The sequence below is a fragment of the Ictidomys tridecemlineatus genome, chromosome 15 (genome assembly GCF_052094955.1).
Source record: "Ictidomys tridecemlineatus isolate mIctTri1 chromosome 15, mIctTri1.hap1, whole genome shotgun sequence".
In the NCBI taxonomy this organism is placed as follows: domain Eukaryota; kingdom Metazoa; phylum Chordata; class Mammalia; order Rodentia; family Sciuridae; genus Ictidomys; species Ictidomys tridecemlineatus.
This window is the reverse complement of record NC_135491.1, coordinates 29601390-29627169: the sequence shown is the minus strand read 5'-3', so window position 1 is coordinate 29627169 and position 25780 is coordinate 29601390. Positions and strand designations below refer to the sequence as shown.

The window sequence follows — 25780 nt, the reverse complement described above, 5'->3', positions numbered from 1 at the left end:
GAGGAGAGGGCAGGTGGCCACCACCTCAGTGCGAAGGGGCCCCACCTCCTCTTCCTGCGGGAATGTGGGGGAGGCAGGCAGCACAGGGTCAGGCCACCAGCCCCTCGGGATGACCTGGGCAGTGGTGGAACAGCAGGGACAGACCGCCCCCGTGTCCGGATCATCCCGCTCCCTGATGTGTGGGACCTGACCTCAGGTCCAGGAAGGCAGTGCCCAGCGGGGGCATGAGGGCCCTCTGTTGGACCAGCCACCTGAGAGGCCCTGAAGTGACGCTGGGCCAGCCACAGGGGACTGTCTTAGAGGAAGCTGACTTCTCACCTGGCCGGGAGACCACCCCGCCACTGACTCCTCCGCACCCACCAGGGCCCCCGTCCCAGCTTCGCCAAAGGTGAGGGGTGGTATCCCAACCCCACTCCAGACCTCAAATACGGGGAGGTTTTCAGAGACCAGCTCACGGGGTGATCCGAGAGAGGACGGTACCCCGGGTCTCTGCGTCCACCTCCGTCACCTGGGGCGGGGTGACCGGTACCCACCACACAGGCAAGAGGCGGGGAATGGGCCAGACTAATAGCTACAGATGGCAGAGGGTGGTGCCCGCCCCCCACGCGACACCGCAGTGGACCTTGGTCCTCCTTTGGTCCATCACTCCTGCCCCGTCGCACCTGTCCACACCCACCCCCGTTCCCACACAAAACTCCAGAATGCCCAGGTTCTCGGAGACGGGAGGACACCCCCCCAGCAGAGCGAGAGGCTCAGGCGCCCGCGCCTCCTCTCCAGCCCGCGGGCTCGCCATTCAGTGCCCCTTTGGCTTGTCCAAGACAAGAGCGCTTTCACCGTGTCACCGACCCGTGTCCTCTTCTCGACCTTTTCCCCTAACAAGCACCAATGCAAGCCCTGAAGCTTTCAGTGTGCCGTCCACACACAGCAAGACCCCGCCCCAGCACCGTCCGCCTGCCCACCGCTGTCTGAGAGCTGGGTGACAGCCCTTCCAAGCCCACTATGGCCTCCAGTGCAGGCCCTGGAGCAGGGACCCTCCCCACCTCAGGCTCTTCACTGCCCCCAGGGTTGGCCAGGGAGCAGACCCTAGCCCAGCTGTGCTGACCCTGAAGCCCAGTGGACGACAGGAGAGAGGTACCCGCTCCCCCTGTGTCCACACACGTGTGCTTTGATGAGTGCATGGAGAGGTCTGGAAGGCGGACGCCCTCCTGACGGTCTACCTTAGTTCCGGGGCCTGGGCTGGGAGGGACAGAGGAGGGCCGTTCCCTTTCCCGAGGCAGCTGCAGCGCCTCCGACTTGGGTGTGTGCCACGCTCGGGGTTTAAAAGCTGTTTCCTTCTCTTATTTGCAGAGTTGGAGAGGGAACCCGGTCCCCCAGGGCTCGCAAGCTACACCCCCGCCTCCGCTCGCCGAGGGTTTTTCGGTTTTGTTTTATTGAGTCGGATCCTTTGCCAGGTTTTTACTTTCTTTGAAAAGAGTGAAATGTGCTCGAAAACGTGGAATCTCCATCCTGAAAACAAACGTCTGGGCACCGAGGTTCCCAGCACCGAGGAGGAGGCCGGGGCCAAGGCGCAGCACCGCGGCCAGAGCCTGATGGCCGTCATCTCCCGTCCTCTGTTGACCAGGAGCCACCGGCCAGCCCCCTCCCCGCCAGCCATCCCAGCCAGGCCCACTGGGCTCAATTCCTGCCACCCGCCAGGGCACAGGCCTGTCCCGCCCGTCCCCTGAGACGGCACGCGGTCCCCACACCCGCGCCCAGCTTTACCTGGTTCTCCGGGTGCCCCTCGGCGGGCAGGCCAGGCTCTGTGCCTGCAGGGACGTCCTCAGAGGGCTCCCGGGTCACCATGCGGAGGCCCTCCACCGGCTGCTACCTAACGGGAGTGAGTCACAGCGACCGCCACTTCCTGCTCTGGCGGCGCCCCAGGAAGGCTGCTGTGCGCCCCGCTGCGGGGTGTGTGGGCCCCTCTCCCCGCCTGGCCAGCCGGGCCCTCGACGGACGGACGGGAGCGGGGCAGCTGCCAGCCCAGGCCAGGCTCCAGTGACTTCACGGAAATTTGAAGCTCGAAGCTGGAACAATTTTGAAAAAAAAAAAAAATAATAAAACAAAAAACCAAGAGGCTGGAGCTGCGGCCGGGGTAGGCGCCCGCCTGGTGAGCGCGGCCCGGTGGATCCCCGGCACCACAGGGACAAAAAGGACCAAGACCTCCGTCAGGAGCCCCAGGACGCCGGCTCTAGGCAGGGCTGGCCCTCCTCGGCCCCAGGCAGACAGTGGGGCCTGCGCCTGGCCGTGCCTCTCACGCCCTCCACTTCCTGGGCTCAGTTTCCCACCCACAGTGCAGTGGGGTGCTCAGGAGATGGCCTGAGAGGTCCCAGTCTTCCAGGACAGCCTGCTGCCCCCCACTCCACATCGCCTGGCTGCAGCGTCCAGGGCCGGGAAGGCCGAGCGCAGCCTTGGAGTTTCCATTGCCAACAGTGGAGCCCCGGAGAGCCCCGCAGACGGGCACCATGAGGCCAGGGATCAGCCCAGCTCCCCTTCCATCCTGCTGGGCTTCCGCTTCCCCGCTGGGTCATGGGGAGCCCAGTGGTGAGACACCAGGAAGGACCAGAGAGCAGGGACCTCCGAGACAGAGGGGCTGGGGGGCTGGGGCTGGGGGGCTCCGGCTGGTCCTCAGGGACCCCTGCTGAGATGCGCCTGGGTCTCCCCACATCCCACCTCGGGTGTCAGACACTCCTGGGCCTCCCGCCCCTGCCTGTCCCACCACAGCGTCTCTGTTGCTCTGTCCCCCAGAAGGTGGCTATACCACCAGCACCTCTGTCCCCGACGCCCAGCGCTAGTTGGACACAGAGTGGGACTGCACACAGCAAGGCTCTTCTATGCCAGACCCTGTGCTGGGAACTAGCAAGTGACCTAAGTATCTGTCACCTTGGGGGGAGACAAGCATCGGATTCGCTCTGGGCTATTCCAAAAGCCAAAGGAGGGGGTGAAGGACCTCACAAGGAGCCTGGCCATTGCTCTCCCTCCTTTTAACACCCATCTCCCAGGCCTGGGCATTCCAAAACAGAAAAGGAATGGACATCACTAGAGGGGAAAGATCAGCCCTGGACCCGAGAAGGGATTCACAGCGGATATGTCTGACCAAAGATTCCTCTCCAGAATATATAAAGATCACCCACAAATCAAGAAGAAGATTGAGAGCTGGGGTCGTGGCTCAGTGGTAGAGCGCTTGCCTAGCATGTGTGAGGCACTGGTTTCAATCCTCACACCACATGAAAGTAAATAAATAAAAGATATTGTGTCCATCTACAACTAAAAAAATATATATATTTTAAAAAAAGAAAAAGAGGGCTGGGATCATGGCTCAGTGGTAGAGCGCTTGCCTAGCATGTGGGAGGCCCTGGGTTTGATCCCTGGCAACATATAAAAAAATAAACAAATAAAATAACGTTATCGTGTCCATCTACAACTAAAAAAATATTTAAAAAAGAAGAAGAAGGAGGAAGAGGAGGAGGTGGAGGAGGTGAAGGAGGAGGAGGTGGAGGAGGAAGAGGAGGAGGAGGAGGAGACACCATGCTGGGCAATGATTTGGGAGGCTGAAGCAGGAGGATTGCAAATTAAAGGCCAGCCTCAGCAACTTAGCAAGATCCTGTCTCAAAATCTTTAAAAATGAAATAAAAAGAGCTGGGAATGATGTAGCTCGGTGGTAGAGTGTCCCTGAGTTTGATTCCCAGGACCAGGGCAGGGGGACCCTGCCTAAGGGTGCATTACACCACTAGAATGACTAAAATTAAAAGGAAAATACCAAGTGTTGACAAGAATGTGGAGCAACTCCAAATCCCGCGTACCCTGGTAAGAATGCAGAACGGTGCCTCCACACTGGAAAATCCTCCTGCAGTGTGGACTCGGCTAACCACAGGCTTCCCTAGTGACTCAGCAATCCAGCTCAGACATTTACCCGAAAGAAGTGGGTACATGTGCCCACAAAAGACCTGCCTCCCAAGGTTCAGCTCCGTCCTAACAGTAAACTGGAAACAATCCAAATGCCCTGCAACGGGGAACGGAGAAACACGTTTCACAGGTGTATACCACACTCAGCCACAGATAGGAGCAGGTGGTCCCCCCACGCCATGGGCGAGCGGCACCGCAGCGAGCAGAGCCAGAGGACCCGCTCATTCCTACCTGTTTCCACTCACGTGAGACTTCAGAAAAGTCCACCTCATCTACGTGACAGAGCGGGACAGGTTCACCCCTGGAGGATGCTGACTGGGAAGGGACACAGGGGACCTTCTGGGGGCTGACGATGTTCTCAGTCTCAAGCTGGTGCTGGGAACGTGGGTGTGTGAGAAGGAAAAGTGACCGCTCCGGCCGCTCAGTGTGCACTCTTGACTGTGTGTAAATCACACTTTAACAGCATTGACTGATCCCTGGTCCCTTTGTTTACTTTGGAGGATGTGGCGCTCGCTGTAGGCTGCGGGAACACGGGCCTGACTGAGTCTGGCCAGAGCCAGGTGCAGAGCCAAAGCCGGGGTGAGCCGGGCCCAGAGGCTTGCGGGGGACAGGATGTGTGGAACCTGTCCAGGGACAGCAGCGAGCAGGGAGGCTGGGGGTCAGCAGGGGTGAGCTGTCCCTCTCCAAGGCAGGCAAAGTCCAGGGAATGGCCAGGTGGGGAGCAAGTGACCCCGATCGCACCTGAAAGATCACACCTTGTGTCCACCATGAGGTCCTCCTGTGTGCAGAGGCCAGGGCCCCTGTGGTCAGCAGCGGACGCCAAGACTTCACACACTGGGCCCACATAATCCCTCATCAACCCCACGAGGGCGGGCCTGCTACCATCCCTCCTGCACAGAAGAGGAAACCGAGGCTCAGAGAGGCCACCTGCCAAAGCGCACAGACAGAAGCCCAGTCGGGACTCAGTCTCACCCCATCCACTCCACAGCCTGAGCTCTCAGACTCTCATGGCTGACCCTCCCGGGAGAAAGGAAAGGCTTCCTTGGGGACTAAGTGCCCCCAACAAGATCACCAAGCCCTGACAGGCCGTGACCCCAGGCCTACAGAGCAGCCTCCCTGCTCTCCTCCAGCTCCCCCAAGAAGGGGGGCCTCCGGCCCTTAGAGCATCAGGAAGCATCAGGTCCTGTGTGCTCAAGGGGCCAGGGCCTGCAGCATGGGCCAGCCCTCTCCTCGCCCCCTGCCCTGTTCCTGGTGCTAGGGACACAGAAGTGACTTGGGCACAAACCCTGTCATGCAAGTTCCAGCCTGGGGGAGGGTCTCACCAAGGCACGGCACAGAGAAGGCAGGGAGACACCCTAAAGGCAAGTGATGGGGTCCGACACACAGGAGAGAGGCCTCAGCCGCCAGGGGGAGGTCTGGGGGGGCCCAAGACCAGGCCGCGAAATAGTGGGCAGGAGGAATAAAACTGCAGCAAAACAAGGCGGACAGAGCTGTCAGTCGGCCAAGGGACAAACGAGGCTGAGCGCTGAGCAAACAGCTTGGCGCCTTCGACAAACCCAGATGTCCAGCCCCTCCCCCGCGGGAGGAAGCCCATCGCCCCCCAGCGCCTTGCAAACTCTGGGCACGCTTCTGCAGGACAGGGGCATGGGAGGGAAACAAGGGTCCCCACCGGTCACCTCTCTCCCGCCACCAGGCGGGGAGCAGGCTCCCCACACCCCAGCAGAGCCCTGGCAGGGGTCTGAGCAGTCAGGCTGGCCACTGGCCACCACCCCAGCCCCTGGCCCAGGGGCAATGAAGAGCAGCCTGGAGTGGGAGTCGCAGTGGATGGCCTCAGCGAAGGCACAGGACCCCGGGAGCCCATCTGTGAAGTCACAACCTCACAGTCCAGCTCCATGGGGGCCCAGGGGCCAAGTGAGAAGACACGGGGGACAGAGAAGTGCTCAGTTAGCACCAGCAGGCCAGGGAGGCCGCCAAAACTGTGCTCTAGACTCGGGCTCCCCTTCCCACCTGTCCCCACGGCTGGCCCATGCCTCCTGCGTCAGGTCCTGGCCCCTCAGGCCCCCAGACCCAGCCCGACTCGTCTTGCCACCCTGTGTCCCACTGTGGCCCACTGTCCAGCCGCCCGACTCTCCTTGGGCCTTTCTCGGGCCTTTCTACCTCCTGAAAGGGTCAAGGCCATCCACCCTGCCAAGTCAGGCAGGAATGTCACCTCTTCCAGGAAGCGTCCCCCCAGGTCCTATCGTCACCATCACCGGGTCACAGTGCCACAGAGCCCCCTTGGCCCCCCTGGGGAGGACATTCATGGCCACCCTTTCTGTCGTGGCCATTTGACTCCTGTCAGCAGCTCCTATTCCCACAGGAAGTGGCTCTCAGCCCTCCAGGGTGGGCTCCTGACCAGGGCACCCGAGGGACAGGGGTGGGACTCAGGGAGGGCCACTGAGGCCCCGTCTTGTCGGAACTCCACGCAGAAGCCACTGGCCTTTCACCGGGCTGCTAGGACGGAAGCCGGGAGCCCCGGGCCCCTCTTGGTGGTCAGCCTCCTGCCTTAGTCCCCACGTTACCTGTGACCCGTCACACGGGTGGCTTCTGGGGTCCTGAAAGGCGTCACGGCGGCACCTTAGTCTTAGCTGGTCCCCTCTAGAGGAAGCCAGGGCCAGGGCAGGAGGCCGCCCAGCAGGCCTGTGGCAGAGCGCTGCTGCAGGAGCCCAGGCCTCTGCCCCCCAAGACCGAGCCCCGGGAAGCCCCAGGCCTTCAGATGCCAACAGCTGGACTGACACCCTGCCCACAGACCACCTCAGCAGGGACCCCAGCCACGGCCACCCAGCCGAGCCCCGTGGCTGACCCACAGAGGCTGTGGATGACTGCGGAATGTCACGCAGCAGCGGACAGTGGACACCTTCAAGTGCAGCAGAGAGACGGGGGGCCCCAGGTCACTCACACCAGCTCCCCAAGACCTCCATGACAGCAGCCACCAGGGCCCCTTTCACCCCTGCCTTGGGCCGGAGGGGGGTTTGGCTCTTCCCCTCGAAGAAACCCGTCTCATCCCGCTCTCTCACGCAGCCCGTGCCCCCCTGGCCCGCTCACCGAGGGCGAGGACAGCTGCCCAGCACCCGGAGCGCAGGAAGCCCTGGGGACCTTCCTGCCAGATTGCCCCGGTACCCAGCTCTGCATCAAGAACCCGGAGCCCGCTGTGCGGCCAGGAGCCAGAGCTCCCGAGGACAGAGCAGGCTCCGCCACACTGGGACACCTCTCTGGGACAGGCGCAGCCTTGTGGTCCCGTCACTCAGTGTCCTTTCAGATGGATTTTGCCCCCGGGGGTTGGGTGGCATTCCAGGGCATCCGCCCACGTCCTCTGGGACCTCTGGCCTCGTCTGTCCCTTCCCACTGAGGGCTCGGGATGAGCAGGGACCCTGCACCTTTGCCATCAGAATGAGCTCCCCGAAGCCCTCCCTCCAGGTAGGACTCTGAATGGCCACGGCCTGGCTCCAGCCCAGCAGGAGAAGGAGGATGCAGCCCACACCCTGTGGGTGGTGCGGCCTGGGGGAGTGGGGCTGGCCCCACCGCCCCGGGGTCTGCCAGGCGTGGGGGACAGGACTGTGAAGGGCCAGGGCAGCTGGGGTCACGGCGGGTTGAGTAACAGAGAATCCGCAAAGAACAGATGTGAGAGCGAGGCCCTGCCAACCAGGAGGCCCGTGTCCTTTGGAAAACTTTGCAGCTGGGCAGACGCCTGTCCTTCCCTGCACCCAGCCCCGTGTGACCCTCAGAAGAGCAGGAGGAAGATGGCGTCCTCCAGGAAGGTCCTGGGAAAGGGGGACAGATGCTGCCAAGGGAAGAAAGTGGCTCAGGCCCAGCACATAGGGCTACGGGTGCAGCCCGGGGCCAGGCACAGGCCCGTGTCCGCCCCTCCCCCCAAAAAAACATATTCCAAATCTTGGGAATTATTACTAAATGATAGAATTTAGAAGGGTTTTTGTTTAAATTCCATCTTTTTTTTTTTTTTTTGGTACCAAGGATTGAACTCAAGAGCCCTCGACCACTGAGCCACATCCCTGTTTTGTATTTTATTTAGAGATTAGAAATGGGGTCTCACTGAATTCCTTAGAGCCTCACCGTTGCTGAGGCTGGCTCTGAACTCTCCATCCTCCTGCCTCCGCCTCCTGAGCCACTGAGATTACAGGTGTGCCCCGCTCACATCACTCTTTGCTTATCTGTTGTTAAATTTTTCTCTAATAAAACTACACCAACCAGTTACAAGATCACAGGGGGAAAAGCAACTAAAGGAAGAAAGAGCAGGAATAAGGGGAAAGAATGCACCGAGTTCAGGAGTCCCCCAGCCAGCACCAAACTCGGCATCCCTCCTAGGCCAGGCAAAAACTGGAGCCCCCCCCCAAAAAATAAATTATGTTAAAGCCATCAAATATCAGTGGCGGACTACACAAGGAGCTTCCACAAGACAAGCCCACCTCCCAGAAGTGTGCAATGCCATCTCCAAGGTAGACGGAGCCTGTGCCTACAACCCATTACAGGATGCAGGGGGCAGGGCCATGCAGACAGGAAGCTCTACTGCAGAAAGGCACCTGCTTCCACCAAACCTCCACGGAGACAGGGGACAGACGAGTCCCAACTCCACGGACGACAGAATGGAGAACCACCTCATTAGGTGCATTAGGATTTGGATCCTGATTTTATTTAAAAAAAAAAAAAAAAAACTAAAAAAGTACATTTTTTGAGATTTATGAAACAATTGGAACCCTGACTCATTATGATCTTATAAACTATTGCTGATCTTTGGATGCAATGTTACATTTTTATTGTAAATTGTGTTTATGGAATACAAAATTCTCTCTGTACAATGTGGAATGATTAAGTCAAGCTAATTAACATATCCCTCACTTCAGATGTTTACCATGTTTTTGTGGTGAGAACATTAAAAATTTGGAAATATACGTTGTGGGCTGTGCTGTGATGCTTTTCTTTTTTTTTTTTTTAATGGTACCAGGAATTGAACCCAGCGATGCTCAACCACTGAGCCCCATCCCCAGCCTTATTTTGTATTTTATTTAGAGACAGGGTCTTGCTGAGTTGCTTGGGGCCTTGCTAAATTGCTGAGGCTGGCTTTGAACTCGTGATCCTCCTGCCTCAGCCTCCCTCCCCCTGACTTCTATTGGTTTCGACGCTATTATAAACAGGGTCTTTACATTTTTCTCTTTGGGATATTTTATTTTTAGTGTACTGAAATGCTACTGAATGTTGTGTGCTGATTGTGTGTCAGGCAACCTTACTGTATTCGTTTATCAGTTCTAACAGTTTTCTGATGGTCACAAGTTTTGTGTTTTTTTAAGCGTCCTTATCTCTTCACCACGTAGGGCCAGTTTTCACAGATGCAGTGATACTGGAGGGGGACGCAGAGATGCCTCCAGGCTGGCCAGAGTCAGGAGCTGGAGACCCTGCGGCCGGGGGAGTCTGGGGGTCAGCACGCTCCCCCTCCCTCTCTGTAGGTCTACTTTCCCATCAGGAAATGTGGACACCCTGCCAGCGCAGAGCTCTCCCATCTGCTGTCTCATCCGAGTGGCATACAGGGAAGAGGTCATTTTGGGCCCCTTTCTACCGATGAGGGAGGGATGTGTGGTCCTGAGAGGGCAGTGACTCACCCGGGGACTCCAAGCCAGCAGCACAGAACCCGCCAGCCCTGCCCCCGGCCGGGGGAGGGGGACAGTCGGGAGAGACAGAGTCAGAGACAGACACACAGACACAGGCCCTGCCCACTGCCTCCTGGAAGCAGTCAGAGACAGACACACAGACACAGGCCCTGCCCACTGCCTCCCGGAAGCCTCCGGGTCACCTGCCAGCCACCTTCCCCTCCCCAGGGCCTCCCACCTCACCCACAGGGGCTCAGAGGCGCGAGCAGCTGCCTGGGCGGCATCGTCTGCCTCTCCTGGTGGCGCTGTCTCCTGGGAGCCCCTCCCCAGCTCACCCTCTGACCACAGCAGAGCTCACCCAGGAGCTGGAAGCTCAGCGACTGGGACAGACAGGCCGCCAGACACGGCCTACCGCAGACCTGCATCCAGTCTGCGGGCGCCACGGTGGGGAAATGGACCTGCTTTTATTCACCCTAAGAATCCCCAGTGGATGGAGACCGCAGTTACCGGCTGCCGCGTGCATCAGGCTCGCTGCACAGATACTGGAAACAACCTACATGTCCAGCAACAGGGGACAGAGGAAGTCATCTGGCGCTCCTCCCGGGTGGAGCGCTGAGCTGACCTGAAGTCTGTCTGAGAACCTTGTTTCTCCGGCCCAACCCCCACAAAGCCTGGGACACACAAGACCCTCCCCAGAGGACTACAAGGCGGGTTGTGAGGCTCAACACTTTTTTTTCTTATCATTTGTTTGAGAAAAAAAAAGTCATTTGCAGGGACCTACGTCAATATGAAACGGGTTATTTCAAACAGCCAAGATTCCCCCCCTGCTGTATTTTCTGATTTTTCAAGAACCAAATGTGAATTCTTTCTGTAATTCATACTAAAGTCATTTAGAAATAAGAAGCAAGCTGATTCTCCTCCTCCCAACAGGGGCGCTCAGAGCCGTGGCCAGGGGCAGAGCTCGGCTTCCGCCCCAGCACCAGGCTGCCTGGCTGGGAGAGCTGTGAGGGTCACGTGGCCTCTGAACTCCAGTGTCCCCACCTGTCACCAAACTGCACTCCTCCTGCCACCTGCACTGACATGCCTCTGTGAGATGGGGACCGTAGGGCACATCTGCAAGGGCACCCAGACAAGGCCACCCAGCCGCTGCCCACCCCAGGCACAGGGGTGCCCACGTCCAGCCTTTGCTCACTGGGGCTGGTGGGAGCCGCTGGTCAGAGCCCAGCCCCACATGCAGAGAGGGCCCTGCCACCCTCCAGGGAGGCCCAGGATGCCCAGTCCTTAGGGAAAGACCCCGGGGCTCAGGGAAGAGGCTCGGGACCCGAGGCTCACCAGCAGACCAGGGCAAAAGCCACCGCGGGAGCCCTCTGGGAGCCCCTCCTGTACCCTCCTCACGGGGATCCACCCTGTACCCCTCTTCAGAGCCAGGCACACAGGGCTGCAGGCAGGATGCGAGGACCAGGAACACAACGGGACATGGCAGACTGTAGCCTCAAGCTCCGCGGCCCAGCCCCCGCAGCACCCCAATCCCCACGGCACCCCAGCCCCACACCCACGCCCTGCGTGCTCACATGGCCACGGAGCACGGCTGGATGGAGGAGCAGGCGGGGGAGAGAAGAACCTGGGGTCCCTTCCCCACGACGGCAAACCCAGAACCCCTGGAGGCCAACAGGGGACACTGATCAGTCAGGCCACTGGCCAGGTAAGGACCGGAGCAAACTAAGTCCTAGGTCCTGTGTGAGGAGGAGAGGTCGCTGAGCATGAGCCAGCAACTGCCACGCAGCCGCACGGCTGGAGGTGCTGGCCTTCTGAGTTTGGCAAAGGAAACTACAAATCTGGGTTTTTATGCAAAATCTTGTGGTTTTCAAATGTTGGCTATTCATCCAAAATACACTGTACTTCTGCAGTCCTTCTGTTAGTGCCTGAACTTCTATTAGTGCTGTGTGGCCCTGAGCAAACCACTTAACCTCTCTGGATTTCAGTAGTGTGATCTGTAAGGGGGAAAACCTAAACCTGCCTCTGGTTTGTTGTGACAATGAGACAAGTCAAACTGCCGAGGCTAATGGTAACAAAGCAGCAATAACAAGGTGACATTCACAGAGGGCTGAGCACCATTCTAAGTGACATGAATTGTTGTTAAGTCCTGTTCTGAGGTTAGAACTTAGGATCCTACTGTCTCGGCCTCTTGAGTTGCTGGGATCACAACTTTGAACTTGAAATATTATACACATAGTAGGTTTTTTCTTTTTCTTTTTCTTTTTGTGGTGCTGGGAATTGGACCCAGGGAAGCCAGCACTCTACCAACTGAGCTAGATACCAGCCCGGGTTTAGCAGTTGATGGACCTTTACTTTATTCATTTGTTTTATGTGGTGGGGAGAATCCAACCCAGGGCCTCACATGTGCTAGGCCAGCGCTCTACCACTGAGCCACCAGCCCAGCCCTGAATTTGAAATATTTTAAAAACTTCAGAAAAGTTAAGTACAAAGAACGCTCCTGAATTCTACCCAGATTTGTCTCTTTGTGTTATTTTGCCTCCTTTTCTTTATTTTATGGCTACTTACGGGCTTCTTTTTAGCATTTGAGCATAGAGGACTTAGGCTGTGTCCATTTACCCCTAAATGTGTTTGCACGTATTTCCTAAGAACGTGGATCCACATGAACAGTGATGAGAGCACTGACGTCAGTGCTTTGTGGTCCACATCCAGGCTCATCAACGTCCGTGTCCACAGGAGCTCTCTAGAGTCTTCTCCAGCTGCAGTTCACCTTCTGCATCTCACCGCCATGTCCTTTTGGCCTCCTTTCATCTGGAACTGATCCTAGGCCTTTGAGATCCACGTCCTCATTCCCATTTTGCAAAGAGGTGGAAGCGCTTGCCCGATGTCACACAGCTAGGAAGTGTGGAGCCTGGGGACTCCCTCCCCAGCCTGCGCTCTCCTCCCCAGGCCCCGGAGCTGGCAGAGAGCAGCCTTTGTGTTCATAACTGGAAACAGGGGCCCCTTCTGCTCACGTGGAAGCCTCCTCATGCAACAGGTGGTCACTGCTGAAGGAGGGCCCTCCCTCCCGCTCACAATGACAGGGCCTCCCGCTGCTGGCTCCCTGCACCTGGCCCTGGCTGGATGCCACGCCTCGACCCCGTGGGCCCCATTTAACCATTTCCAAATAGTGTGCTCAGGTGCGGAGGAGCCACCTGCCTCTAGCAAACAGGGGGACAGAGAGGGTAGGGCAGAGCCGCCCTGTTTCTCTCTTAAAGTCACAGTCCGGGTCCAAATGTCCGAAAGGCAGAGGGTGGTAAACGCCCTGGAGACGGAGCTTGAAGTCCTGGAGCCCTAAGAGTCCCAGGTCCTGCCCCTCACCACAGAGCACCCAGGCTGCAGGGCCCACCCAGGTCCGCCACGGCACTAGAAAGGGCTGCGCTGGAGGGAGGGGCGAGAGGATGGGGGTCACACACAGTCCGCCGCACCTGGGAAGCGGAGAGGGGCCTGCAGGTGGATCCTGCAGACTCAGCCTCCTCAGCAAGATCGGCAGGTCCCTGACCCCAGCCCAGGCCACAGGGAGGTGAAATCATCCAGTCCCCTGGGGACCAGAGCTCCACCCCACAATTCCAGGCTGGGCAACACTGGCTCCCAAATCTTGGGGCCTGGAGCTGTCAATGACCCCAGTGCCACTGCCCCTGGCCTGGTGCCCCCCAGGAGAGGGCCTGCCGTCGCTCACTCCCCATCTAGCCAGTCTCCAGGCCGTGTCCATCAAAAAGCTCTCCAGCTGTCACGAGCCACAGATCTCAACAGGCACACAGCGGAGGAGAGGAGGCGACCCTGCAATGAGAAACTCTGCAACTGACCGACCGGGGCTGCCGAGTCCCAGGCCCTTCTGTTAGGTTTCTCGCTAATTTGTAAGGAAACACCTCACAACCTTGGGACTCCACCGGAAGCTCGAGGCAGCCCCCAGACCTCACCTGCAAACCCAAGTCCAAGTAGCCACTCAGGAGTGCTTTTGAGAACTTACTAAAACAAACACAAGAGGAATAATGGCTTTTCTTCCTTATTGTTGATGTGGTGAAAATACAAAAAGCACGAATAAGTAAGAAGATGATCTGTCAACAACCCCCCCCCAAAGATACCCCTGAACAGACCCCTCCCTGTTCTCCTCTGGTTCACAGTAGACACATTGGCCTGCAGGCTGTGGGTGGTCAAGGTCACCCACTCTGTCTTCCCCATAGGCCAGTGGCCTTCAGAGGGCAGGCCCCACCTGGTGCAGGCAGCCCACTTAAGACCCCCAGCTGCATTCAGCCAGGGCCCGACATAAGCATCATCAGTTCTGTCCGCTCAGCTGCAGAGGAAGAGGATCCAAAAGGTGGGGATCGGAAGCAAAGGTCGGAACTGCCACCAGGTCATGGGTAGGAACAGGAAGAAGGGAGGGGTGGTCAGGCAGAAGCAATGCCATCTCCCCTTGGGGGGTAATTAACAGGCCCATCTGGGACTCAGCCTTCAGGTCTGAGTTGGGCTCACTCGTGGGTACTCGGCTCAAACTGCACCAAGCACTAACTTGCTATGAGACCGGTTTCCCCCCATAAACAGGGCTTCCAGTCCCGACATTTTTCCTCTCTCCAGTACTGGGGACTGAACCCAGGATCTCACCCTGCTGGGAAAGTGCTCTCACCCCCACCCCCTTCCTAACTTGTGATCAAAGGATGTGCAAAATTTGCAAGCAGGTCCCAGGCTCAGGTCCTCCATGACAGGCCCAGGGGCGCCCACTCTCAAATGTCCAGGCGCATGGTCGTACTGCCTGAGGGTGGCCGCACACCTTTTAGGGCTAGAGGCTACATATGGGGACCCAGTTCACCAAGGTGATGCTGCCCGTGGCTCTTCCCAAGATCTGCCTGCCACTCCTGCGGGACCTTCTCATAGACCTGGGGTCCCACCCCACACCCCCAGCTAAGCCAAGGTCCAAGGTGGACAAGCTCGTCCCCCGTGGGCCACCCGCCCACATCCTACAGCAGCTCTTGCATCCTAGCCCCTGTCTCCAGGCCCCTCGGTGCCATCCTGTCTGAGGGATGGTCTGAGCGCAGTCTCCGCTGTCCCTCAGGTCTCTGTCTTGTCATCCTAAGGTGGAGCGTCCCCAGTCCCTGCCGCTGGGGACCGTCTGGGAAGCCTCCCGGGCAGTGTCTGAGAGGGAGGGGGTGACAGAGAAGCCCTGACCCACCTGAGAGCTCCAAGCCTCCGTGGCCGGGCATCCCGCTCAGTCCCGCACCCCAAGACTGGGGAAGGACACCCAGGAGGGGCCCGCCCGCGCCCGCGGGCCTCCTCCCACCCGCGACCCGGGCGTCCCCGGGTCCCGCCCGCTCCCACCGGGCCTGGCCGGAGCCCCCGCCCGCGGCCACCTCGCCCCGCGCCCGCGCTCACCTGCAGCCCGGCTCCGCGCCGCCGCCTCCGCCCGAGTGGCCGCCCGAGTGGCCGCGGGCGGGCCCTGCGCTCCGGGCGGGGGCGGAGAGGCCGCAGGCGCCCCCCGCTGGCCGCCCTGCCCAGGCGACGCAGCCCGGGGTGGCCGGGCGCCCTCCCGCCGCGCCCCGCTCCGCGTCCCCGGAAAGGTGGGGGGCGCACCGCCATCCCGCTCGGCGCCGCCGCCCACCCGAGCCGGCCCGCAGGACTGCGCCTCCGAGTAACTCACGCTCTGGCTCGCGAGCTCCGGGCGCCCCCGCCCCGTCCCCTGCCCGGTCCCCAGGAGCAATCGCTTCCCAGCCCTCGCTCCAGACCTGGCCGCCCTCCAGGGAGGGCCGCGTTCGGGAAGGCGCTCCAGCGGGTGCGCTCGGGCCAAGGTGAGGAAGCTGTGGCCCAAACTCTGACTCAGGCCCCGACCTCCCGGGAGGGTCCAGGGTGGGAGCCGCCCACTGGCCGCCCTGGTGAGCACCGGCTTTATAGACCTGGCCTTCGCAGACACCAGGAGGACAAAGGCTGCCTAAGAAAGTGGCGTGCGACCTCATAGTGACCCCTATAACCCAGCCCTATAACCCAGGGTGGGGCCCAGAGTTGGCAGAAAAGAAAAAAAAAATCTGTTGGGTTTCCTCCAAGGCAGAGGCACCCAGGCTGGGAGAGCACCTCTGAGTCAGGCTGGGAGGGCTGCAGGCGAAAGGAGGGAGAATCAGCCTAAGGAGTGTGTTTAACTGGAGACTCCCCAGGCCCCTCCCGCCACCTTGTCCAGACACCTGAGTGAGGTCCTCACTGCGGTGGGTTCCCAGGGCATTCCTTGGAAACGGAGGCCCAGCTGCTCAGGAGTTTAACCAGTACCAGGCCATCTTGTGACACACAGGTTGAAGGAAGCCTGGACTACCTGGAACTCTCTGGTGGGACACTGTGACCAGGCAAACACCCTAAGGCCAAACACCCTGAGTTATCACAGTCACCCACAGCCGGCCTGGAACCCAGCCCAGCGACACTCACTTTGGAACCACGCTGAGGAATCGGATGGTGGAGTGCAGGAAAGTGAAGACCTAGCCCCCACTCCAGGTGTCCTACCTGAGGCTCACACCGCGTCCTTAGCAGATCCTCCCAGCTCCCCCGCGGCACCTCCTCTGGCCTCCTCTGAGCGCCAGGCAAGGTAAGACATTGGCTGTCTGGGCTCAAGCCGCTCCACTGTCAACCCCACCACCGACAGCCCTGCCCAGGTCACCAGAGCATTCCCAAGAACTCTCCTGAGCAGCTAGGCCTCCCAGGAGGGGGCCCTGGCAGTAGGCAGATGGTGACCCTCACCAGGGGCAGCTTCTGACCAGCCCATCCTGCGCCACAGCCCTCCCCAACAGCACCCACGCAGCAGGGAACCCACCTGTTTGGCCCCAGGCCTCCAGAACAGCAAGTGCCTTTGCCCTTGGGCTTTCCAAGCAGAGCCCAAGGTGCTCCTTGTCCAGGAGCCGTGCTGTGGCTTCCGTCCCTGCCCTCTGTGTCATCTTCCCACAAACCCATGACCAACTCCTCTGACAGCAGTTAGTTAAAAAGAGCTGGAGAAAGTGAGGTAGCCCCCGGTCGGCTGTCAGACATCCCCCTCCTGCCTCTGCTGGGACTCCCCAGTGACAGTCGCCTGGTGCCACATTCAGTCCTCCATCAGCAGCTCAAACCGGCCACCAGCAGTCTCCCAGACGTTTGATGGAGACCCACTGCCTGGCCCCACTTCTGATTCAGTAGCTGTGGGATGGGAGAGCAAGCCTTCTGCCACTTCGGGGCCTGCGGTCAGAGATGGGGGAGCCAGGCTCTGAAGCTCCGTCTCCCAGCAGGGCTGGGATCCTACTGCCAGAGTCTGCTCCCAGGGAATCTGCATTATTTCAAAAACCAGGTGAGTGCAGATAAGGATGGTACTTCAAACCGGAAGGACCAACACGGGATGGTTTCTGTTGAGAGTCGGCCACCATCTGAGGAAAAACTGTCTGATACCACCTCATACCCAGGCTTTAAAAAGAAGGGGAAAAAAAAAAAGTTAAAGATGTTTGTGTTTGAAAACAAAACCAAGAAAATATTTTGGTGAATTTGGAGTGGAGGAGAACGTTGGAGTCCTGGCTGAAGGGCTCCAGGTTAGAGCGGGCTGGCTCTGCCCAGGTGGGGGCCTCTCCCGACGGCCACATCCTGACTCTAATCATCAGCCATGTCGAAGAACTCCTGGACACATTTGCTTGAAGAGAGACCTCTGGGTGCTCAGGTCAGTGTCTGGGGCTTGCAGCAGTTTGGGGACCTGGCCTCACAGTGCGGGGAGAGGGTTTTAAGCCACTCGCCCATCACCCCGTCACAGTGGGAGCTGAAACCACTCATTTCAGTCAACTCAACCCTACCCTTTACCAGGCAACGGAGATCACCACCAGGTTGTCAGCACGAGGGCACACAGCCCGGTGTCCTGTCAGATCCTTCCACTCTGCCTCTTGTCACTTGGGGGCCTAGGGATGGCCTTCCCAGCCAAGTGGCCCTTGCTGCCCACCTCTGAGGAGGAAGGGGTCACCTCGTGATTATCGAGGCTCATGGGGACCTGAGCGCAGGCAACGCGGCTCACGTTGTTACCCAGAAAGGGGATTCTGTACTTCACCGTAGAAAAGCAAACGGTCCAGAGAAGAAGTGGCCATTTCCGCCCACCCCTCCTTTGTGCCACTCCCCGAGACGCTGATTCTAAGGTTGGGAGATGCTCGGTCCCACTCTTCTCTCTGGCTGATCCATACTTAGTTGGAAAACCGGCCAGGAAGATGGCAGACTGAGCCCTGATCTATTCTTGCTGCCTCCCCAAACCAGTCAGATGGCAGTAAGAGGATTTTTTTTTTTTTTCAAAAAAATTCGAGGGCTCTGGAAGGGGGAGGCAGGTGTTTTGGGGCTACTGACTCAGTGCCTCAGCCAACAGTCCTGCCCACGCTGGTGGCTGGGACAAGAATCCAACCCAGTTGTCCTGGGCCAGCTCCAAATCCTCAGAACTAGGAGGCTGGCAGGCGGCGGGGGGAGTGGGGGTAGGGAGGAGCTGGAACGACAGGGGGGACATCTAAAAGGCAGGGGCACCAGTGTCTCCCACGCCTGGCAAAGGCTGGAGAGGTTTTCTCGGGGAAAAGGTAAAGAATCTCTGAATGGAGGAAAACCAAGCCTAGCTTCAGGCAGGGCTACCCAACTGAGAACAGGGACACTGAAAAGCTAGTTCTATATGGAAAGCTGAGACCCCATCTCCAATGCAGTCCTTCTCCCAGGATGTTGGCAGCCAAGCCCCCCAGGCTAGACAGAGAATCTGGGGACCCCCACAGCCTGCTCACCCCTATGAAGGGCCACATTGCCTCACAAAGCTTGCCCTGGTTCTTTTTTTTTTTTTTTTTTTTTTTTTAAAGAGAGAGTGAGAGAGGAGAGAGAGAGGAGAGAGAGAGAGAATTTTTTTTAATGTTTATTTTTTAGTTCTGGGCGGACACAACATCTTTGTTGGTATGTGGTGCTGAGGATCGAACCCGGGCCGCACGCATGCCAGGCGAGCGCGCTACCGCTTGAGCCACATCCCCAGCCCTTGCCCTGGTTCTTAATAAAGGCAACCAGAAATCCAAGGAAAGCCTCTAACCCCAAAGAGTTCAAAACAATGAAAGAGCTAACAGCAGGCAGACAAAAGACTTTTGATAACAAAATGGTGTCATTCACATCCTCAGAAACTCCAAAAATATATTGAAACCATATTTTTGGTTTTGGTTCCCAGAATTAAACCTAGAGGTGCTTCACCACTGAACTACATCCCCAACCCTTTTTATTTTTTGAGACAGGGTCTCACTGAGTTGCTGAAGTTGGCCTCAAATTTGTGATCCTCCTGCCTCAGCCTCCCACGTTGCTAGGATTACAGGCACAAGCCACTGGATTTTTTTTTAAACTAGGGACATCTGGGGGTGGAAAACTTGGAAAGGAAGAACAAAATAGCAGAACTGCAAAATTCACAGGAGGGTTGGAAAGTTGAACAGAAAGTCAGAGGTGAAAAATAGGGAACATAAGAAAACTAGAGATTCTGTCCAAGAGACCCAATGTCTAAATAACTGTGGAGTGCCTTAGAAAACAGGAGGGAGGGAAGTAAATAGGAGTTCAAGATGTCTCAGTTACTGAAGAATGTGTCACAGGATCAAATGCACCCATATCATCAAGTACCCAGTATAAAAAATGAAAACCTGATTTCCACAACATTTCAGAACACTGGGAACAAAGAGAAGATCACAAAAGTTTTAAGAGAAGGAAGAAAGGTCACAGACAGCTTTAGACTTCTGCCAACAGCCCTGGGAGGGATGAAGCCATACTTTAAAATTCTGAAGGAAAAATGTTTTCCAACCCAGAATTCTATATCCAGCTAAACTATCCTTGAGCCCAAACATTTTCAGATGTTTATAGCCTGTGCACTCTTCTCCAAGAAGCTACTAGGGGACATGCACCAGTGAAAGGAGAGAGTTTATCAAGAAAGAGGGAAACACAGGACACGGAGAAAAAGAGCCGCAACATGGATGGATGAAGAAGGAGGCCCCCTGGCAAAGGTGGAGAGGGGACAGGATGATGCTGGCACACCAAGCACAGCTGGTCAGAAGCTATAGGACAGACACCTCTGGCAAGATGAATGTGCTCAAATACCTGATGCAGATGAGAACTTGCAGGGCTTAAAACACTGGCAGAGTTTGGGATGAATTAGTAAACTGCATGAAAAACAAAAACAAACACAAACTCCAAGAAAAACAAAAAAAACCTGTTCAGAAAAAAAAAAATCAGGCTGGGGGTGTGGCACAGTGGTAAATCATGTGCTTTGTAAGCATCAAGCCTCAGGTTCACTCACCACTGCCAAAAATAAAGATGTAATTTCCAGAACTAAAAATCAAAAGGTGTAATAAAGGTATGTTATTTAGAAACATGGAGATCAACACTCCCCCTCCACACACACACACACACCGTCCAAACAAAAATCCCACCAAAAGATGAAAGTGGCTGTCTCAAGAGGAGAGTGTGCGGAAAGGGCCTGGGGGTTGGGGGGAAGCTTTTAGAACCATTTGGCTTTAAATTAAGACAAAACTGAAAACTCACCCTGCTTTTCACTCTCTTGGTTGGGCCCAGCCCAACTCCAGGCCCACCTCTACCTGCTTGTGTCTCTAACACACCGGCTCTGGCAGGCTTTGTCCAGTGTCACCTTTCATCTCTGCCCATCTCCTGGGGGGGAGATAGCTTGAGTATGTAAACTTGGTCTGTGACAGCACATTTTTCTTGGGAAAAAAAAATTTTTTTTCCTTCTTTTTGTAGTACTGAGGATTGAACCCAAGGGCACTCTAAACCACATTTCCAGACCTTTCTGAGACGGGGTCTTGCTAAATTGTTGAGGCTGGCCTCTAATTTGCAACCCTCAGGAGCCTCAAGTAGCTGGGATTACAGGTGTTTGCCACCATTCTGGTGGTACTGGGCATTGAACCCCAGGGGGGCTTTACCGCTGTATTGTATCCCCATCCCTTTTTTTTAATCTTTGGAGACAGGGTCTTGCTAAGTTACTAAGGCTGTCTTTAAACTTATGATTCTCCTGCCTCTGCCTTCTGAATCTTTGGGATTACAGGTGTGAGTCACCATGCCAGGCTTGAAATAAGTTTTGAAAAATAAAGACTCATGGTATTATGCACCTTAAGACTGCTTTGAGTATGCTCATGCAAAGCCACATGCATGAAGCTACTCACTGAGTGATATAAGTGCAAAATGGTTTGCAACCTAAATTGAGCAATAACTCTTTAAAAAAGCTGACATGTAAACAGTCCAATTTATACTTTCAATAAGCCTCTCCCTTTGTTTCAGTGTTGACTTTAAACATGAAAAGCTTTCTCTCTATTCATGTATGTAGGCTTTGGATGGATCCTATTGAGCAAAATTTTAATTCCACATTTTCAAAACAGGAGTTGGTTACTTGCCTTAAACACACACACACACACACACACACACACACACACACAAGCAAGATGCAGGGGCATGTGCTTGTAATCCCAGGGACCCAGCGCAGGGGGATTGCAAGTTAGAGGTCAGCGTCAGCAATCTGACAGGGCCCTGCTTCAAAAATTCAAAGGTGAATGAAAGGCAGCAGTGGCCTGGGGAGGCAGCTCAGTAGCAGAGCACTTGACTGCAAGCCCTGGGTTCAGTCCCCAGAACAATAAATAATACATAAAATGAAAACTAAAAGGAGCTGAGGATGTAGCTCAGGGGTAGAATGCTTGCCTCACACATGCAGGCTCCCGACTTCAATCCCCGGTACCACAAAACAAACAAACAAAAAGCCACACACATACAATTAGTCAACTTACAATAAAAATATTTTGAATCACATTTCCAACCCCTGCTGCCCACTTTTGCTTCATCCCAAATGGATTATTCCAGATTGCTAGTTTATTTAGACTTTAAAATTGTTTTCCTAGACAAGAAAGAAATATTAAGTGTTTTATGTAAAAAGGTGAAATGTTCCCAACTTACAAGTCAAAAGAAGCCTGGCACAGTGGCCATGCCTGTAATCCCCGTTACTTGGGAGACTGAGGCAGGAGGATCACAAGTGCAAGGTCAGCCCCGGCAATGTAGCAAGACCCTGTCTCAAAATAAAAAATAAAAAGGGCTGGGGATGTAGCTCAGTGGCACGGAACCCCCGAGTTCCATTCCCAATATTGCAAAAAAGAAAAAAAAAAGTCAAAGAAGTTGCATTCCTAAGCTAACGTGGTAACTCTAGAACATTTCATAATAGACTTCTAAATGCCAATTACAGCAGAAATTCTATAATCACACGAGAACCTAACAAAGTTATTCCAAGGAAAACATCTTTAAAAAATACTGCTGTGCTAAGGCTTGGCGAGAGGCTGTCTGGCTTCCCCACAGCTAGCTTTCATCCTCTTAACAACTTTTTCCATCAGATTTCCCCAACAAAACCGGAGGCCTTCTCTACCCTAAGCAACTCACCTTCCCCGCAGGGCCCCAGCCCTCTACTCACCATGTGGTCCCTTCCACTTAAAGTCAGATAACTCTGTTTTAGGCGTTTTAAAGGTTGCTGCTGCAGTTACCAGAGGGTCTTAAAAAAGATTGAGTTTTTAATGGGTGGGTGATGGAAAGCGGTCAAAGTAATGGATATTTTCTCATCAGTTTTGCCAAGGGCAAAGTTTTCTAAAAAGTGGAAATATAGAAAAACAGGGCACTGTCTCAGATGAGCACATTGCAACACTGAACTTCTAGCAAATTAAAAGAGGAAACACTTCTTAAAGCAACTCATGATGTTCACCCAAGAGAATGTAAAACTAGGGGGAATTTTTTTCTTAGTAAACTTGATTCAGAAGAAAATTCCATCATATGGCAATGTTTTATAAAATCCCAATCTAAGGTGGGATTAGACAACTAAGGTGACCGACAACTACTGGCCATTTCACAGAAGTTCATTAGTTTATTCATCTTGGGGATCTGACATGTAAGTTTCCCAAAGGAACCTGCAAGCAAAGTCATCATAACAGAAAGGAAACAGATGGGTGGTGTACTGACATCGGGAGACCTCTTTCTATGGTCTGCGATTTGCAGATTACTACTTCATGACAGAGGAGAAAATGCACCCCCACCCCAAAAACTTATATGTGTGCACTCGCGTGCGCGCACACACACATACACACACACACAGGATACATTGCAAAATATAAAAATGCCTGACTCTGGGGCCTTAAGTAGAATTGGGAAGTTTAAGGCAACTGAATTCTTTTTAGACATTTATCTATTATTTACATTTCTTCACAATGGATCATACATTCACTAGATCTAACCAGATGGACAAAACTGTCCCTGTCACCTACTATGCAAGGAACATCTGGGATGTTACTGAAAAGGAGCGCATGATTTCAGGGATTCTGGGAGCACTTCCAGTTTGATGTTCGAGAGAGAGGAAAACTAGACCTGGAGTGGGCAGTTCTCTGTGTGCTACTGAGCTACTTCCTCCTAAATGGACAACCTGGAGGCTCACCATTCAGTATTCCACCACTCTGAGGGGGTCCCAGGCAGAGGACTACTGATTCTTCTCCCTTTTGTATTCTGAAAACATGCTTTCTGTGGCCCACTCTTGTTCTTAACCCCACTTCTCTTGTTGCAAAGAACCGTCTCCACCATGCTATGCAGTCTGGGCAGCTTGTTGCTCCAACAACCCATGGTTGAAGTGACCAGTTTCCTGGTGCAGCAGGCACAGAGCCTTGCATGAAAGCAAGGATAAACTGGGCTGCTGGGCTGGGTCGTGGCTCAGTGGCTGAGCGGCTGAGCGCTTGCCTAGCGTGTGTGAGGCACTGGGTTCGATCCTCAGCACCGCATATAAATAAATAAAGGTCCATTGACAACTAAATATATATATGTGGGTTGGCATTTGCAAATAACCAAATTCTGTGGGGTCAGCATCTATGGCTGTGAGGAGACCAGAGTGGTTTCAGTCTAGGACAAGGCAGCAGGAAAACAGCATTCTGAAGTAGCTCTTCACTTCATGAGGATGAAAACCAGGCTTGAGATCATTAGGGGACCCACAGAAATACTATATACACAAGAAAACCTCTACTTCTGAAAGGGCTGAATTACAAAAAAAAAAGAAAAAGAAAAAAGCCATTTGGGTTTTATATAAAGGCTCATACGAGAGGTTCTGAAGAAAAATGAAAGCACAAAGCCTTTATTAAATTGCAGGTTATGAATAATAAACCCAATGGTAGGCATGGGGGTGGGGGTCAGATGTGCATAGAAATGCAATTTATAAAAATTTCAAGGCAAACAATTGACATCTTTGAAGACACTGTAGTTAGCTTATATAAAAAAGCTTCCAGGTGTGCAATTCATTCATAGTTTTCAGAACTGGTGCCCAGTGATATGACCTCAGGAAATGTCGAGATTTCATAAACCATTTGTATCAAATCTCTCTCTCTGGTAAACTCCTTAGTGCCTCTGCAGCGGTAACTGGACAAGACTGGAAAGGTTTCGAGATGATTCAAACCTCCAGCACCTCACAGGAATCCGAATTTCTTAACACAGAAGGCAATGCTAATCAAGGAAGGAAATAAATAAAAGGTTATTAAAAATACTGACTTCACCAAACTTTCTATATACACTTATCTATTGTATGAATCACTAAAAAAATGTTTATGCCAATAGCCCTTCTCACTTTATGTCCAGAAACTACAGCAGCTACCTCACTTTTAACCTTTAATGCGTAGGTTTAAGACAGTGCTGTTTGCTAGTCCGTAAGGTATGAACATCTATAAAACAGTAGGCCTTTAAAAGAAAAATTAGCTTCTGCAAATTTCACTATATAAAAATCAGGATCTCCAAATTAATTTTAGGGATAAACAATATTATGATAAACTATAATTACACATAAAAGGTACCAATGAAATGACCTATGGAACAACTATGAATAGGACGGATCCCAAATTGAAAGGTGAAGATGAATTTAAACTCAAAGAATGTGGCTGACAAGCCGTCATCCCGCTCTCCTTCTTTTTTTTTTTTTTTTTTTTTTTTTAACAAATGTTTTTTTTTAAAGAGAGAGAATTTTTTTAATATTTATTTTTTAGTTCTCGGCGGACACAACATCTTTGTTGGTATGTGGTGCTGAGGATCGAACCCGGGCCGCACGCATGCCAGGCGAGCGCGCTACCGCTTGAGCCACATCCCCAGCCCCCGCTCTCCTTCAAAGAGATGGGTGACTAAACTCTGGGAAGCAAGTACTCTTCACCAGTACTGGCTTTAGAGACTACTTCCTCAAGTCCTCCTGGACCTCACCGCTGGTCCCAACACTCAGGTCAAGACCAGCTTGGTTTGCTCCATCACCTCTCAGTGGTACTATTTGTGTTTTGTTTCCATACCATCTTGAAGATAAAACAAAGTCGCTAAGGAAAAAAAAAAATCCTCCAGACTGTGTCCTTAGCAGAGACCGCCCCCATTATCAAACTTCACAGAAGTCTAGGCAGGGAAAGGCAGTCAAGGGTCCCCAAACTCCAAAAGTTCAAGTTAAAATGTAAAAATAAACATGACGTGCAGATACCAATACAAACTTCCACCAAGACACCCAGCTGAGTGAATATCTGATGTCCACGTTATCGTCTGTTCTTACTGATACGGTCAACATGTCTGCTCAGGAAACCCCGGAGACGCCTCCAACTTAAAATAACTAAGCAGATGCTCTCTCTCCATCTGTCTGCTTCCACCTCTTCCTCTCAGGCTAGCACACCATGGGTTAGGTTAAACACCAAGTAGAAAATGTCAAGACCAAGCACACGTTTAAATACAACAGCAATCCCCTCACCCCCAAGATACAGTAAAACAGTGTTAACTATTTGTTAACAAGACTGTCCTTAAATATTTAATCCCGAATACTACAGCTCGGCAGGCTTCTAAAGCAATTTTTCTGGCTAATAATTTTGTCAACCATTTGTACATACATTTAGCTCAATTATTTTTGATCCACGCTAAACAAAAAACCAAGTTGCTTAATGTGAGGGGTCAAGACAGCCCACGAGAAGAGAGGGTCAAGAAAAAAAGCGTTGGGCTACGTCAAGTTCTCAAGCCAGGCGAAAAAATTCCACAGTGAAATCTGGCTTTTTTCTGAACTATGCGAAGGATCAAGGAGCATATTAAATGTGCTCTTTACCATTTAATCCACCCATAAATGTTTTGACAAAATAGCAGGCAGCTAGTCTCGTGGTTTAGAAAAGGCAAGATGA

General features: G+C 54.2%; 1 protein-coding gene across 6 annotated transcripts in view; it reads right to left on the bottom strand.

The window, feature by feature from the left end:
- The window catches only part of Adcy7 (adenylate cyclase 7), a 52076-nt gene extending 36582 nt beyond the window's left edge, over window positions 1–15494 (bottom strand). Inside the window, exons 1-2 of one of the 6 annotated variants that reach the window (XR_013430868.1) lie at window positions 14982–15043; window positions 1762–2063 (exon numbers count right to left, since the gene is read on the bottom strand). The gene's annotated coding sequence lies outside the window, so the exon portion shown is untranslated. Of the gene's footprint in view, window positions 1–1761; window positions 2064–14981; window positions 15102–15246; window positions 15266–15331 lie in introns of those variants that run through there. The other 5 variants (XM_078032279.1, XM_078032274.1, XM_040280020.2 and 2 more) reach the window with 5 other exon arrangements.
- Window positions 15495–25780: the final 10286 nt, after the last annotated feature.